Raw genomic sequence first — 13,296 nt, forward strand, 5'->3', positions numbered from 1 at the left:
GAGCCATCTCACTCCTCTCGTCAGCAGTAATCCCCGAATCATTGTCGGCGTCTGCTGTGGTGAAGCATACCCCGCGTCAGGGTTAATCGCCTCTGACAGGCAGAGCAAATATTCCTCCCTTTCAATCTTCCGCACTCACTGGAGTCAAAATGTTTCCACTCCCTGTGGGTGGATTCCTGTGGGAGCAGGTTAGGACGATCTCTTTAAATGCTGGTCTTCGTGGTGTCGATGAACTTCAGTTGAATTTAGGTGAAAATGAAAAAAAAAAAAAAAATATGCGGTGCTTTTGATCCCGACGGGGGTGAGGACTGGCTACTCCAGCATTTTGTAGTCGTTTTTATTAATTTATTTTAACTATTAACTCCTGACTCAGGAGAGGGACCGTGGTAGGCTCTCGAAATGAAATACCAAATTGTAAAAGCGAAAACAACACCGGGGATCAGGGGCGGATTTAGGGGAAGGGGGGGTCGGATGTCCTGACACCCCCTCAATTGCAGTCCTTACATAGAGTATCAATTCACCTTGGTAGTGCAATAGCATGCTTTCCAAGACAGGACCTCCCCCCGCCGCCGCCCTCAGAAAAACCCTGGATCCGCCCCTGCCGGGATTACTACATATCGACCCTTGTGTAAGTGGCACGGTTCCGTTCAGTCAACTTTCACAATCAAAACCCTGAGTCAGCCAACTGTCAGGCCCTGTCAGTCAACTTCATCTGCCATCGCTAACAATACCTAACGAATCTATGGCAGCTTACGTTCGTGAAAGGTATCACTGAAGGTGTAGTACACTACAGCGTAAATGTGTACGCGGAATTCTGTCGGTCGCCTCTGCATGAATAGAGGATCTTCCTTAGCAATTGCTATCATCGTCACTCTACAGCAGCGTTTCTCAAACTTTTCCAGTACGTGACCCCCCCCCCCCCCCCCCCTCCACCCACCTTTATAAACCTTCCGAAAATTTACAGATACATTTGCAGAAAAATTGCAGATACATTTACATTATAATTGATTTAAAAGACATTAACCACAGAGAGAGCTACCATAAATGCATATTAATGTTTTTTAACAAGGATTGATTTAATGTATTTTAATCAGAAGGATGTATTTGCTTCCTTGATACAAGCGTATCAATACGTTGATCCGTGTGGCTCAAGGCATATCGCATGTCTGCTTGGGCCCTCCATGATCCCCAGAAAAAGGCTCATGACACATTTGGAGGTCATGACCCGCAGTTTGAGAGTGTGGACGTATTTGTGTGTGGACGTATTAATAGACTTGCACGTCCAATCTGTCCAGTGGTCCAGTGTGCTGTAGTGTACATTGTGCTAACTCCGCAACCTTTGCACGAAGACGTTGAAAAATAATTCCACGCAGAGATACCCGCATGTTGCTCTTAAAGTGGTCGCGACACTTGGTCCCAAGTTAACCTTCAGTCCTTAACGGTAAAGTAAAGAGCTGTCCGACGTTTGCTTGTTTCCATGTGAACTTGCATTCTGAGTTTTACAACCAAAGGGTATAGGGAGCCCACATATGCGACTCCCTACAAAGGGGGTAATAGCAACGCCACCTAGATCCAGACGGCCTGCATGCTTAAAGCCTCCTCTCACTCCTTCGCAAGCAGACGTATGAAGTCGTGACGTCAGCCGAGAGTCACATACGTTTTCGAACAGGTGCCTTCTGTTATGGTGAACTATAGTTTGTAAACTGGTTGGTTGGTAAAAAAAAAGTATGAAGATGTTGGCCCCAACATTGGGCCGGATACTCCAGTATACGCTTATGGTAGCGAGGTCTGACTACCAAGGAGTCTAAAAGAATGTTCGTGGGAGGATGCCTTGGTCCTTAGGACTTTTGTGCTGTTACTAGTTCACTGTATGCTTCTGTAGCTACCAGTGGCTGCCCTTTTTTTTTTTTTTTGTTCTTTTACCAATCAATCAATCGGCTGATGGCGGCTCGTCTCCATAGCTACGGTCGTGATTAGCGAAGTCTTAATGACTGTAGCGTCATTTAAGCGATCGAGCTGGTTTTTCTTTTTTTTTTTTTTTCCTAGATGGTGTTGGTTACACTTATGCGAAGTATGTGAAACCTATCGAAAAATAATTGTTTTTTTTTTCTTCCGGAATAAGAAGTGCGATGTAATGAACCATATCCATCACAACCCCTTTCAAGCTTACTTCGTAGAATTGGATACGAAACGGCGATGACTGCTGCGCCGATTGAAGCAACTTTTCAAGCGGCCTCTGTCGTTTCTCAAGTCACGGACAAGAAAAGTGTGTGGGGGGGGGGAGTTTAAAAGATCACGTGACCTCACGCGTAGAGATAAGAATAACGACTTTCGAAACGAAGCTCGCCCCCCGCGTATGTGTGAATATGTGCAAGTTGAAAGTGCCATCAGTGGAAACAAGGAAGCAAAGAGAAAAAGAAACAACGCGTGGGACACACAAAGCTTTACTCAAATTGAATTGAAAGCAATCGTGATACGGGCACAGAAAGGAAAGGGCGATGCAAAGGGGTTAGGGAGATGCAAGAACGAGGGAGGGTTGTATAACGGCTAGAGAGGCATGTGCGGCCCAAGCGTCATTGTCTGCGTCTCAGATGCAGAGCACGTCGAGCGAAGTTACACCTGCTCGTTCCAAATTACGCCTTACTGCAGCTCGAGCTTCTGTCTTCTCCTTTCTTTCTTTTTCGTGCAGTGCAGGAGGATTCCCTGTTTCGGTTGATGGCTGAGGGGCGCTATTGGCATATGGATGCATCAGTGGCGCCGCAGCGGGGGACGGTGTGTTATGGTGTAGGGGGGGGGGGAGTTTCGTCAGTGTCTGAGGAGAACGTGGGGCTGAGGAACGGGTTAGTGATGAAAACTAAGTTCGAGTTTGGTTGTGTTGTAGACGGATTATGTTTTTCTCTATGTACATAGATGAAGGTGGCGTGTGGTTGTTGACGGTGTTGGATACATGCGTGTGCATGCAGGGTTGAGGTCGAGCAACGAAATCTCGTTGTTCACGTTGTATACACAAGGTTGATATGTTGATATACAGGGTGTTCAAAATTAAGCTTTCACGAGCGCTACGCAAACACAGCGATGACAGGAAACCGGACGATAACTTTACGCTACTTGTGTAAGAAACAGGTGCTGCTAATTATGTAGCACCTGTTTCTTACTCAAGGAACGTGAAAAATAGCACCAGTTTTCTTTTGTTCGCCTATTTATAAAGTGCTAGTGAAAGCTTAATTTTGAACACCCTGTAGACCGGCTTATGTGGATCAGTGAGTTACGTGCCCGCCTATATTAACCTAATGTCGCGGGTTCGAACGTTGCCAAGGATACTGGTAACTCGGTAGCGCACTCTGTAATATGTGCGACTGTGCAGTTCTGCGATGATCAGTGCTTCCACTGGGTACCCGTGAATGTGGTAGAGGACGTGTCCATGGGGCATGCATCACGTGAGGAAAAATGCTTGTTGTATTAAGTAAACTTTGAACCAATTTTAAACATGTTTAAAAAAAATTTTAAGAATTTTAAAAAATTAAAACAATTTTAAAATTTAGTCTATTATTGCAGGACGTCCAACAGTGTGCAGCGTACTAAGTGCAGCGGCGTAGAGCACCGAGATTCCTGTCGAACGCATTAAACTTGCAAGGTACGTATAACCTAATTAAGCTTTTCTCAAAGCTTTCCCTCCACCCCCTTTCTTGCTCGGCCGCGGAGCTTCGACACCCTGAAATGAAACGATAAAATCCCCCATCTTTATAGTGGCAGTTCCTTTTACCGAGAGCTAACGCTTAATTAAATAACGTCTAATAAATTACGTTAAATTATTATCAAGAATAATGGCAACGTCGCTCTTGTCACTGATGCGCACCGAGTGAGAATGGACGTCGTATGCAAAACTTAATCCACCAGATCATCGTAGTTTTTGAGATGAATAAGAAAAATTAACCATCTGCATGGTTAATCTGGTTCGCATTTGGTTTCGGTTTCACCGCTGCCGCATCTCGGCCGTAGTCACGTGGGTATCTCACGAGAAAAGTATAATTTAGCGCTCGTTTGAGATATTACGAGACGTTCTTCAGCAAGTTTAGCCTCAAATGCGGCGTGATTGCTTAGCGGGAAAAAAGCCATAAACTACTGGCGATGACGTTGCTGTAGTGAAAGTATACTGACTGCAAAACAATCATAAATACCTTTCTGCCATTTCAATGGAAACATTTTGTACGACAACTCTGAGGATCATAAGAAGGCATGCGATTGATTGATTAATCGAAAAATAAAAGAAAATATGGGGACGTGAGAATGCACTTGACAGCACGTTTTATAGATTTGAGGTCTGCGCCGTCTGCTCCTTTTCCATTGTCACCAGCGGCATGGCCGAGTGGGTTAAGGCGCCCAGTGGTGGGTGGGTTTTAAGGTGGTGGGTTCGAATTCTACCACCGGCTGCATGTGCTGTCTGAGGGTTTCCCTGGGTTTTCCGAAGACTTTCCAGACGAATGTCGACATAGTACCCCCTGAAGTCGGCCCAGGGCGCATACTAACCCTCCTGTCCCCTACTCCTTCCAGCAGTCCTCTCTCCATCTGTCTACATTGTACGCCGCTCATAGCCACAGTTGCTTCGCGGCGCTAACACGGAATAAAAAAATATTTTGTCGAAACGGGAAGGCATTCCAGTTATATAGGGGGGGATATGTTTACTAAAGATAAAGAAAGGGGGAAAGGTCAGACAGGCAAAGGCCGACTTGCTATTCCCAAAAGAGAAAAAAAGAAGAAAAGGAAAAGAAAAAGTGGCAGGGGTAGGTGGGGTGGGTAATGGGGTGGCTCAAAGGCTGCTGAGCAGCACAGTGTCCTTCAGGTAACGCAGGAGGGCTCGGGTGACTGCCCACTGTCTGGAGTGCCGGACAGGTCCCAGCAGCGTTGCCTGGGAAAGTTCCCTTTGGCCTAGGGAAGTGAGATTTGTGGCGAGGACGGCTCGGGGGCCGGCGTACCGCTTGCAGTGCAACAAAAGATGGCGTATGTCGGCGACTGCAGCACAGCAGGGACACATCGGGGACGTCCGTCTATCCATCTTAGAGAGGAGCAGCGGGGTCAGGGCAACATCGAGGCGTAGGCGATGGAGGATCGACTCCTCCTGTCGCGACAGCCGCTGGGAGAGGGTGAGTTCCATCCTCGGGTCGATGGAGTGGAGGAACATGTTTGCCGCTACAGCGTTTGAGCTAAACGCGAGGGTGCTGCGAGACGTCTGGCGGAGGATCTGTACCAGGCAGGCCGATGGAGTGAGAGGAATGGTGATGGTCATTGTGGTGGCAGCTGCCCCGTGCGCGCCTCTCGCAGCAGCGTCAGCGCGGGTATTTCCCGGCAGGCCGATGTGGCTGGGGACCCATTGAAGCCACACGCTGTGGCCGGAGGCGGTGAGACTGCTGTATGTCGTGAGGGTTAGGGAGCAGATGTCTGTGACGATCTTGGAGCAAGGAGATGATAATATTTGCAGCGCCGCCTTGCTGCCCGTAAGCACAGTCCATTGATGGCGGCGAGCTCTGCTTCGGAAGAAGGATGTCTCGTGAGGAAGCTTGAGCGCTAGTTCATAATTTTCTGAAGGCACAACAACTGCTAAAGTTGAGGCGCCCGCGGAGACCGACGCATCCTTGTAGACCGCTATTCTTCGGGAGTGCACGTTATTAAGGTCTTCCAGCACGAGTTGGAGCAAAGCGACTGGAGGGTGGTCGCCTTTTTTTGTATGCGTCAGGGATGCTGGAGTACACGGGAGGAGTAGCGAGGGTCCACATGGGAGGGGGATGAGACGGCATGTTGGAGGGCGAGGGAATAGACGTCCTCAGTCGCAGAACGCAGGAGCCGAAAGCGGACGATGGGCACTCCACGGCGATATCTGCCAAGTAGTGGTGCGGGTGACGTGTCAGGTACCTTGTGTAGATGCGGAGGGTCTCCTTGTCACGCAAGGTGGGCATCGGTGACTCCCTCGGCTCTGCGAGAACGGAGACGGTCTATGTCGTCTTAGGGACGCCCAGGCAGACGCGAAGGCTGCGGGCCTGGAGGTTGAGGAGCTCCCGTTCACTAGCTCTGCTTAGTTCATGTAAGATGGGGAGGCTGTAGCGCAGCGTTCCAAGTACAAGGGAGCAGTGGACAAACCTAAGGTCAGCACAAGTAGGGCCCCACGACATTCCAGAGACGCGACGAAGAACGCCGACGATGTTGTTTACCTTAGAAGAGAGATATTTGAGTTGCTTCGACTAGGTCAGGCCCCTGTCGATAATGATGGCCAGGTACCTGTAGCTCGATGCAAAATGCACTGGAGATCCTGCGACGTGGAGTGGGAAGCTACGGAAGGAGCGGCAGGTAAATGCCATGGTGGCAGTTTTGGTTGGGGAGACAGACAGCCCACGATCAGAAAGGTATGCTACGACCGTGTCGAGGGCGCAGGCGCAGGCTGGACGTCCAGAGGCAGATGTCGTCCGCGTAGACTGTGATATTGGTGTGGTCGCGTAGGAGGGCCGGTAGGGAAGCCATAATGATGTCGAAAAGAAGAGGGCTAAGCACACTGCCTTGTGGGACCCCGCGGCAGACGGAGAAGGATCGGGTGTCACCATCAAGTGTGGGAAAAAAGAGGGACCGTGACGAGAGAAAGTCCTGGATCCAGAGGAGCATGCGACCGCCCACGACAGCCTGCTGCACCTTCGCCACGACAGCACTGTGCAGTACGCTGTCGCAAGCCTTCATGACATCCAGGAATACCGCTGCGGTAAGCCGCCCATCGGATTGAGCTTGTTGCGTACGAGAAACGAAGTCGACGACGTTATCTATGGCAGATCTTCCCTGCCTGAACCCAGCCAGTGTTTCCGGGAAGTACCCCGTGCTTTCTAGGTACCAGTTCAGGCGTGAGTAGACCATTCGCTCGAGGGTTTAACCGACGCAACTGGTGAGGGCAATCGGTCTGAACGAGTCTATGTTGTGCGGTGACTTGCCGGGTTTGAGAATGGGGATCACCATTGCCTGCTTCCACTCCATTGGAAGGGAGCCTGAGAGCCAGGATGCGTTGAAGATTGCGAGTAGTGAGCGGCGCCCACACAGCTGCAGGTTTCTGAGAGCCTCGTAACAAACTTGGTCCGCACCGGGAGACGTATGCATGGGCGAGTTCGCTAGTGCCAGTTCCAGCTCCGCAAGCGAGAAAAAGGCACATCCAGGGCAGGTTCTGCAGAGACCTCCAGAGCCACTGGGATGTCGCTTGGATCAGCCAGTGCTCTGACAGGTGCAGCTGTCAGACGGCCGCAGTATTCTTCCGCAATCTTTAACTCCGTCCGGCCGGTGGCATCAAGCGAGAGAGAGTGGAACGGTGGGCGCTGAGTTATAAGGGAAGCGCTTATAAAATATGCGCCTTTCGAATATCGCTTCCTCTTTCTGCTGGCGCATCTTCGTCGCTTATTGAGTTTTTAGTGCATCGTACGCTATCGCCTTTGCGTACGTAAGGGAAGGCGGGGTAGTTCTGCGCAATGCGCGAAGCTCTCTTCATGTTTTGCTAGTGCGTCGAACTACCAACGCTGTCGCTTACGTACGCAAAGGCGATACGATGTACTGAAACTCTCTATTCATTCAAAGTCGTCATTTCGCTAAAGCGGCAATATAGTGCGACTATTTGAATCAGAAACAGAAAAAAAATAAACTTTTCATTACTGATCAAAGAAGCTCGATGCGGTCCTGTCCTCTTTACCAAACGCGAACTCGATTAAGACATCCCCGCCCCCTACACCTTCCCTTTCCGAAACATATCGCTACACGTCTTATCTCAAAGAAAAAAACAGACCACACAAAAGAAAGGTCATGCGATCAAAAATTACTAATTAGGTATCAGAATGATAAAACGAGCCCGTCGTGCTCTCTTCGCGCAATTTTCGTAAGCCTCGACGTTATAGGCTGTTCTCATTATTACGTATCGCTTTTTCAGACAAAAAAAAATGTAACAGCCTACAAGAAAGTGCGCATGAAGACACTCGCACACTCACAAGCGCAAAAAAAAATCCAGGCAGTCTGTTTACCGTCACCCTGATGAGCATGACGTCAACTGCACGCTATGCAAGCATGGTTAGGTTCTTTCCGTAATTGGTTTATACCCGGGTCCCATAGCTTTTCCTCCCCTTTATATTGCAAGATGCAGAACATCCCTAGCCACGTTATAAAGCCTTCACCTCTCTTTTCTATCTATATTTTCCCTGTTTCCGTCGACCGTGGTATATATCTGGGTGGTCTGCACATTAGGGCAGAATGTGCCGGGCATAGATATTGCTCTTTAGCAGAGTACGAACGAACGGGCTATTTGGACACCCGCGCAGTATGGGAGAGAGAAAAATGATTGGGAGAGAGTGCATGGTGTGGATGTACTGTATGAATGGATATTAATGGGGATCGCAGCAGCTGGTCGCTTTCCGATGAAACACAATCAGCACTGATTGAGAAGAGAAACAGAAGAAGAAAAAGGGGGAGAAAAAACGAGATGGAATTGTTATTGCTCTGCTCTGATGTGAGTGTGATGATGTGAGCAATTGGGTCTAGCGGAGAGACCGTGCGATTTGCACGTGCTCGGTATGAAGAAATGAAAGGAATTGATAAGGAGAAACAATTTTCGTGTGGGCGTCCCGCGTGTGGGAAAGCATGTAAGATATTTGGTGGAACGGGTCGAAATGGGCAGGATTCAATCCGAAATTAAAGTTATCGATTTCTCTTCGTTCCTTTCTTTCTTTTTCTTCTTTTTTTTGTTTCTGTGTTAGTTGCGAAGATTCGTCTGGAAAATCTTCGGAAAACCCAGGGAAAACCTCAGACAGCACAGCCGGTTGTAGGACTCGAACGCACCACCTCCCAGTCTTCAGCACCACCTTGGCTACCACCAAACAGCGGGACGCCCATAACGATATTTAAAAGAATTTAGTGTCATTAACTCGATATACTTTCCTGTGTATTACTCTGTATTTCCTCTCTACCGTACTCTGTAGTGTCGGGTGCCACGTTTGTCCTCGGCGATGCACGTATGTTTATTTATTTATTTATTTATTCGTTTGTTCGTCCGGTTTTCGTTCGTTCGTACGTACATGCATGCATACATACATATACATACTACAGACCACTCTTGTGGTCCAAGTAGGAAGGGCAAAAAGTACAGCGATACACTCAAGTAAATACAGCAATGCACACGCTGCTCTTAAGTAATACACTGTAGCGGCACCATCAATAGAATTTAACTCTGCATTAAATATACTTAAGTTATAATGACGTTTCGTTAATAAATTCATTAACAGTTTTGCTGATAATCACGTCGAGATCAAGCTGACCCGAGTCATGTACGAGGAAAAAAGGAAAGAGTTATTGTTGAATCGGTACTCCGTCAAGAGCCTGTTTTTGCCGCAGCACACGTGTGGACTATTTTGGGAGTAATGTGGTGAGCTGGGTCAATCTGAAGATGGTTGTTAATGACAAAAAACATGTAAGCCTGTGAACTCTGCGCCTCTGTGCAAGTGGACAAACATTATCGCATGAATATATAGGGATGTCACAGAATAACAACGATAATATTTCTTATAAATGAAACGGAGAACACTCCTCTGTACGGATTCAATTTTATTAATGTTGGTTTGAGCGTAAGGGTCCCTAATAAGATCTGCATATTCCAATACAGGACCAACTAACGTAGAATAAGCAGATAACTTTGAAGTATAGTTGTGGAGTGATGGAGTTTTCTATTGGCCTTCTCTATTATATAATCAATGGGCTTATCCCAACGGAAGTCGGATGATGTATTGACTCCCAAGTACGTGTGTTCTTGTACTGATATTAAGGTGGTGCCTCCTTGATAGAATACTCGAGGTTTAGACGAGGCTTTCTGCGTGTAATTGACATGCAAACATATCTTCTTACATTCAGAGGCAGTTGCCAGGAGTCACATCGTACAGATATATACGTTGAACATGAATGGAATTGGTGTTCTGAGGCTGGAACACATTGAAAGGCAAATACATCCAAAGCCTCAAGTGCCTAAGAAATTGATGATGACAGAAGGAAGTCACTCAAAAGGCTAGCCAGATGCAGGACTCGAACCCACATCTTCTGGATGACCCGTGCAGGGCTCTCACGTCATAGTGTTCGACAGCGCCACCAATTTGGTAGAGTTGAACGACGCTCGAAGCAAGGGGCGAATAAGGTCGCGCCCGAAAGCCACGGTCTTGAGCGGATTATACGATGTTCATGAACAGCGGTGTACATTATGCAATGGTCTGCAAACATTCGAATACAAACTGGTATATTTTGCCCTAGGTCGTCCGCGAAAATAAGGAATAATAGAGGTCCAAGTACTGAGCACTGGTGGGGAACTAGTGACATAACCGGAAATGCAGCAGGCCTAGTGCTTTCTGCGCGTCAGATAATCATCCAGCTATGAATATAACTGTCCGTCAAACGGAGGTTTTAGTTTTGTTAAAGATTTAGTATATGATACTCTGTCAAACGCCTTCGCAAAGTCTGAGAACATGATGTCAATCTGGTCAGGCCACGTGTATTTAAAGTCGAAGCAAAGTCGTGTGTTATTTCGCACAAGATTACTGTAGAGGCCTCATGGAGACGATAAGCGAGACAGAAGTTATGAAAGACACAGTAGAAAAGTGACATCACAGTAGTCACGCTGTTTTTTAAGAACGAAAATAGAGAGAGAAAGGACAAAACCACCTTCGGTGATGTCCTCCCTGGAAACCAACTAGATATACACGCACTTATCAAGGCTTTGATCGTAACTATAGGCTTGAAATATGACGTACATGTAATATGTACCTATACTCCAGTGATGCATAATTTATTCCGCCGCACCGTAAGAGGAACGATACATGAATGATAAGGTATAGATATAGTAAGGAAGCTATTAGGATAGGCAACAGTCCCTGTGTTAATATCAATAAGGTTCATAAGTGATGTACGCCATGTTCACTGTGAGAAAGTTGCATGGCGCGGTACTAAATGGCGGCGTACTACTCGAAGAAAAGATCGTGCGTTGTGGGTCGGCTTCCCGGGGAACTGTTGCGAAGACTGGGCCCTCAATTCATTCAAGGGATGGGATGCAGTCGCTTTAACTCTGAGTGTAATGCGTTACTGTTGTCTGATGAAACTGATGGGGAAGAACTAGCATGCTTCTTCTCATGCTCTTCCATTCACGCAATCGCAGTTGGACAGCTTACGACCAGAGGTCGCGTGTCTCGCGCAGCTGCACACTCACTGTTCTCGTGCCTTGGCCTTTTCGTCATGCCGTTTTTTCTTCCTTCTTAATGCATTGAACCAGCTGCTGTTCGATGTTTTATGTCGCTACAGTGTTCAACGCAAGCCATAGGGGGCGCGAACACATTTTGTTCTTTCCAAACGAACCCCACAGTGGTAAGGTGCTTTAAACTAACTGGTGCTCCGTCACCCAATAACCGTTCGTGCAGGTGCAACAGCCGAAGTGCAGGTGCTTCTGCTTCGAATGTATAGGAGCACATCTACCTTGAGACCCCAAAACATGCTACCTATTACCTTAGCAGTCACAGGTGTTACTTGATGGCGCTCATGACTGCTCATGACAGTGTGAACGAACGACATGACTACCAAAATAAAATTAAAATATTCGCAGACGACACTTCATTGCAGGGTTGCCAACCTCGTGAAACATCCTCCGGTGCGTCTTGCAGGTCGAAGTTATCCGCGGTCCTACTCTGCGGCGCGTGCAACATGTCGTCACACATACAGGAAGACAGACCTTACGTGTAATACACATTACCATCTTGCAGTTGGAGGTGAAGACAAGGTCGCGGGTTCGATCCGGGCCAAGAACGGTAACAATGTGTGGGGCGTAAACATTGCTTCCAGCATCGTTCTGTCGGAGATTTTAGACGCACGTCAAAGAACCCCAAGCGGTCGAAATTATCCGCAGTCCTACCTCGCGGCGCGTGCCGCGTGCCGCCACACAAATAGGCTGAAATCACGTTACGTCTACATATACTCCCAATTTGAGGTGAAGACGATGTGAAACTAAAGATCAAACGAGGTTGAAGTGAGAGCGCGAAGTGTAGATATGTGTGTGCGCCACTTTTGAAGGACTGTAAGGTAATGTCGGCGGCCAGTGATTTATCCAGACCCCCCCCCCCTACACCCCCATAACATTCCCATAAAATCTGGAGGAGACCCCTAAAATTTTGGGAGATTGGACAATATTTCGTCAAAAGCATGTAAATACACCCCCTTGCGGAGCCCAACACCCCGCGAAGACGAAATCCGGGCTGCGGCGGAGGCGGTTAGTGCATATTGTATTACTGTATTTGCAAGTATATTGTGTCTATTTGTAGTGCATTGTATTCTATTTGTGTGCGCCAACATTAGGGTCGTCACGACCGTTCTTGGGCACCAATAAAACATTATTATTATTATTTCACCCTTGCGGGAGGACATCCCACGGCGTGTGACCTTCTGACAAGCCAATTTTTTTTAGTTATTTATTTCGGCGTTTACTGCGTTCGAGGGAACTACACAATGAAGGCCACCGAGGGCATCTCGAATGTTTTCTTTTATAAGTAGTTCTTTGGGACTACCCAAATTCCCGTCCTCCAGGTGGCAGTGCATGGCTTCACACGCCTCCCTCTTCTGTACCACCATAACGCTTCCCTTTCCCTTTCACGACGCATCGAGCGAAGTACATCTGTGCATATGCAACAAGCAAAAAGAAAACCCTAGAAATACCATGGAAGATTTCAGAGCATGTACAAAACTCTTGGTGGCATGAACCCGTTTAACGGTGTCAGCGTGACACCTGTAACTGGTGTCACAGTTGCTTCTTGAGAATGGAGTAAATATGGAACTTCATTTGGAAGGCATAAATTTTACTCCTAAAGAGAGTGTCTTAGGGACAAGCTACTTACTCCCTTAAAGGAGTTGTGACGCCACCATTTCTTTTTTTCTTTTTGCAGTATGTATACTGCAACATATAGAATATCTCATTTGATTTTAATTATACCGGTAGCGTTGCGTAGCTCAAAGACAACGCCGTCATCAGCGAAAGCACAGCTTGCCTTTCTGTTCACTGTTTAGAATCTCCCGCATATATACGTATACATCCTCCTTAGGGTTGTCGCAAGTGGAGCTACGTACTAACCGGAAAGGGGTGTACGCATCTTACACTTATGCAAATTTTAAGGTAAAGGTCAAGTGGGCATCACATTCTTAATTATTCTCCGCGCGTAGAGCACTAGGCTGTCAGTATAATTTCAGCCACACATTTATGACCGCAGTGCTCCT

General features: G+C 47.5%; 1 protein-coding gene across 1 annotated transcript in view; it reads left to right on the forward strand.

Moving 5' to 3' along the window:
* Positions 1 to 3,612: 3,612 nt before the first annotated feature.
* LOC135394701 (transcription factor AP-4-like) overlaps positions 3,613 to 13,296 on the forward strand; it is a 90,872-nt gene continuing 81,188 nt past the window's right edge. The window contains exon 1 of the mRNA XM_064625566.1: positions 3,613 to 3,634. The gene's annotated coding sequence lies outside the window, so the exon portion shown is untranslated. The remainder of the gene's footprint in view (positions 3,635 to 13,296) is intronic.

This window comes from Ornithodoros turicata, chromosome 5 (genome assembly GCF_037126465.1).
Source record: "Ornithodoros turicata isolate Travis chromosome 5, ASM3712646v1, whole genome shotgun sequence".
Taxonomy (NCBI): Eukaryota; Metazoa; Arthropoda; class Arachnida; order Ixodida; family Argasidae; genus Ornithodoros; species Ornithodoros turicata.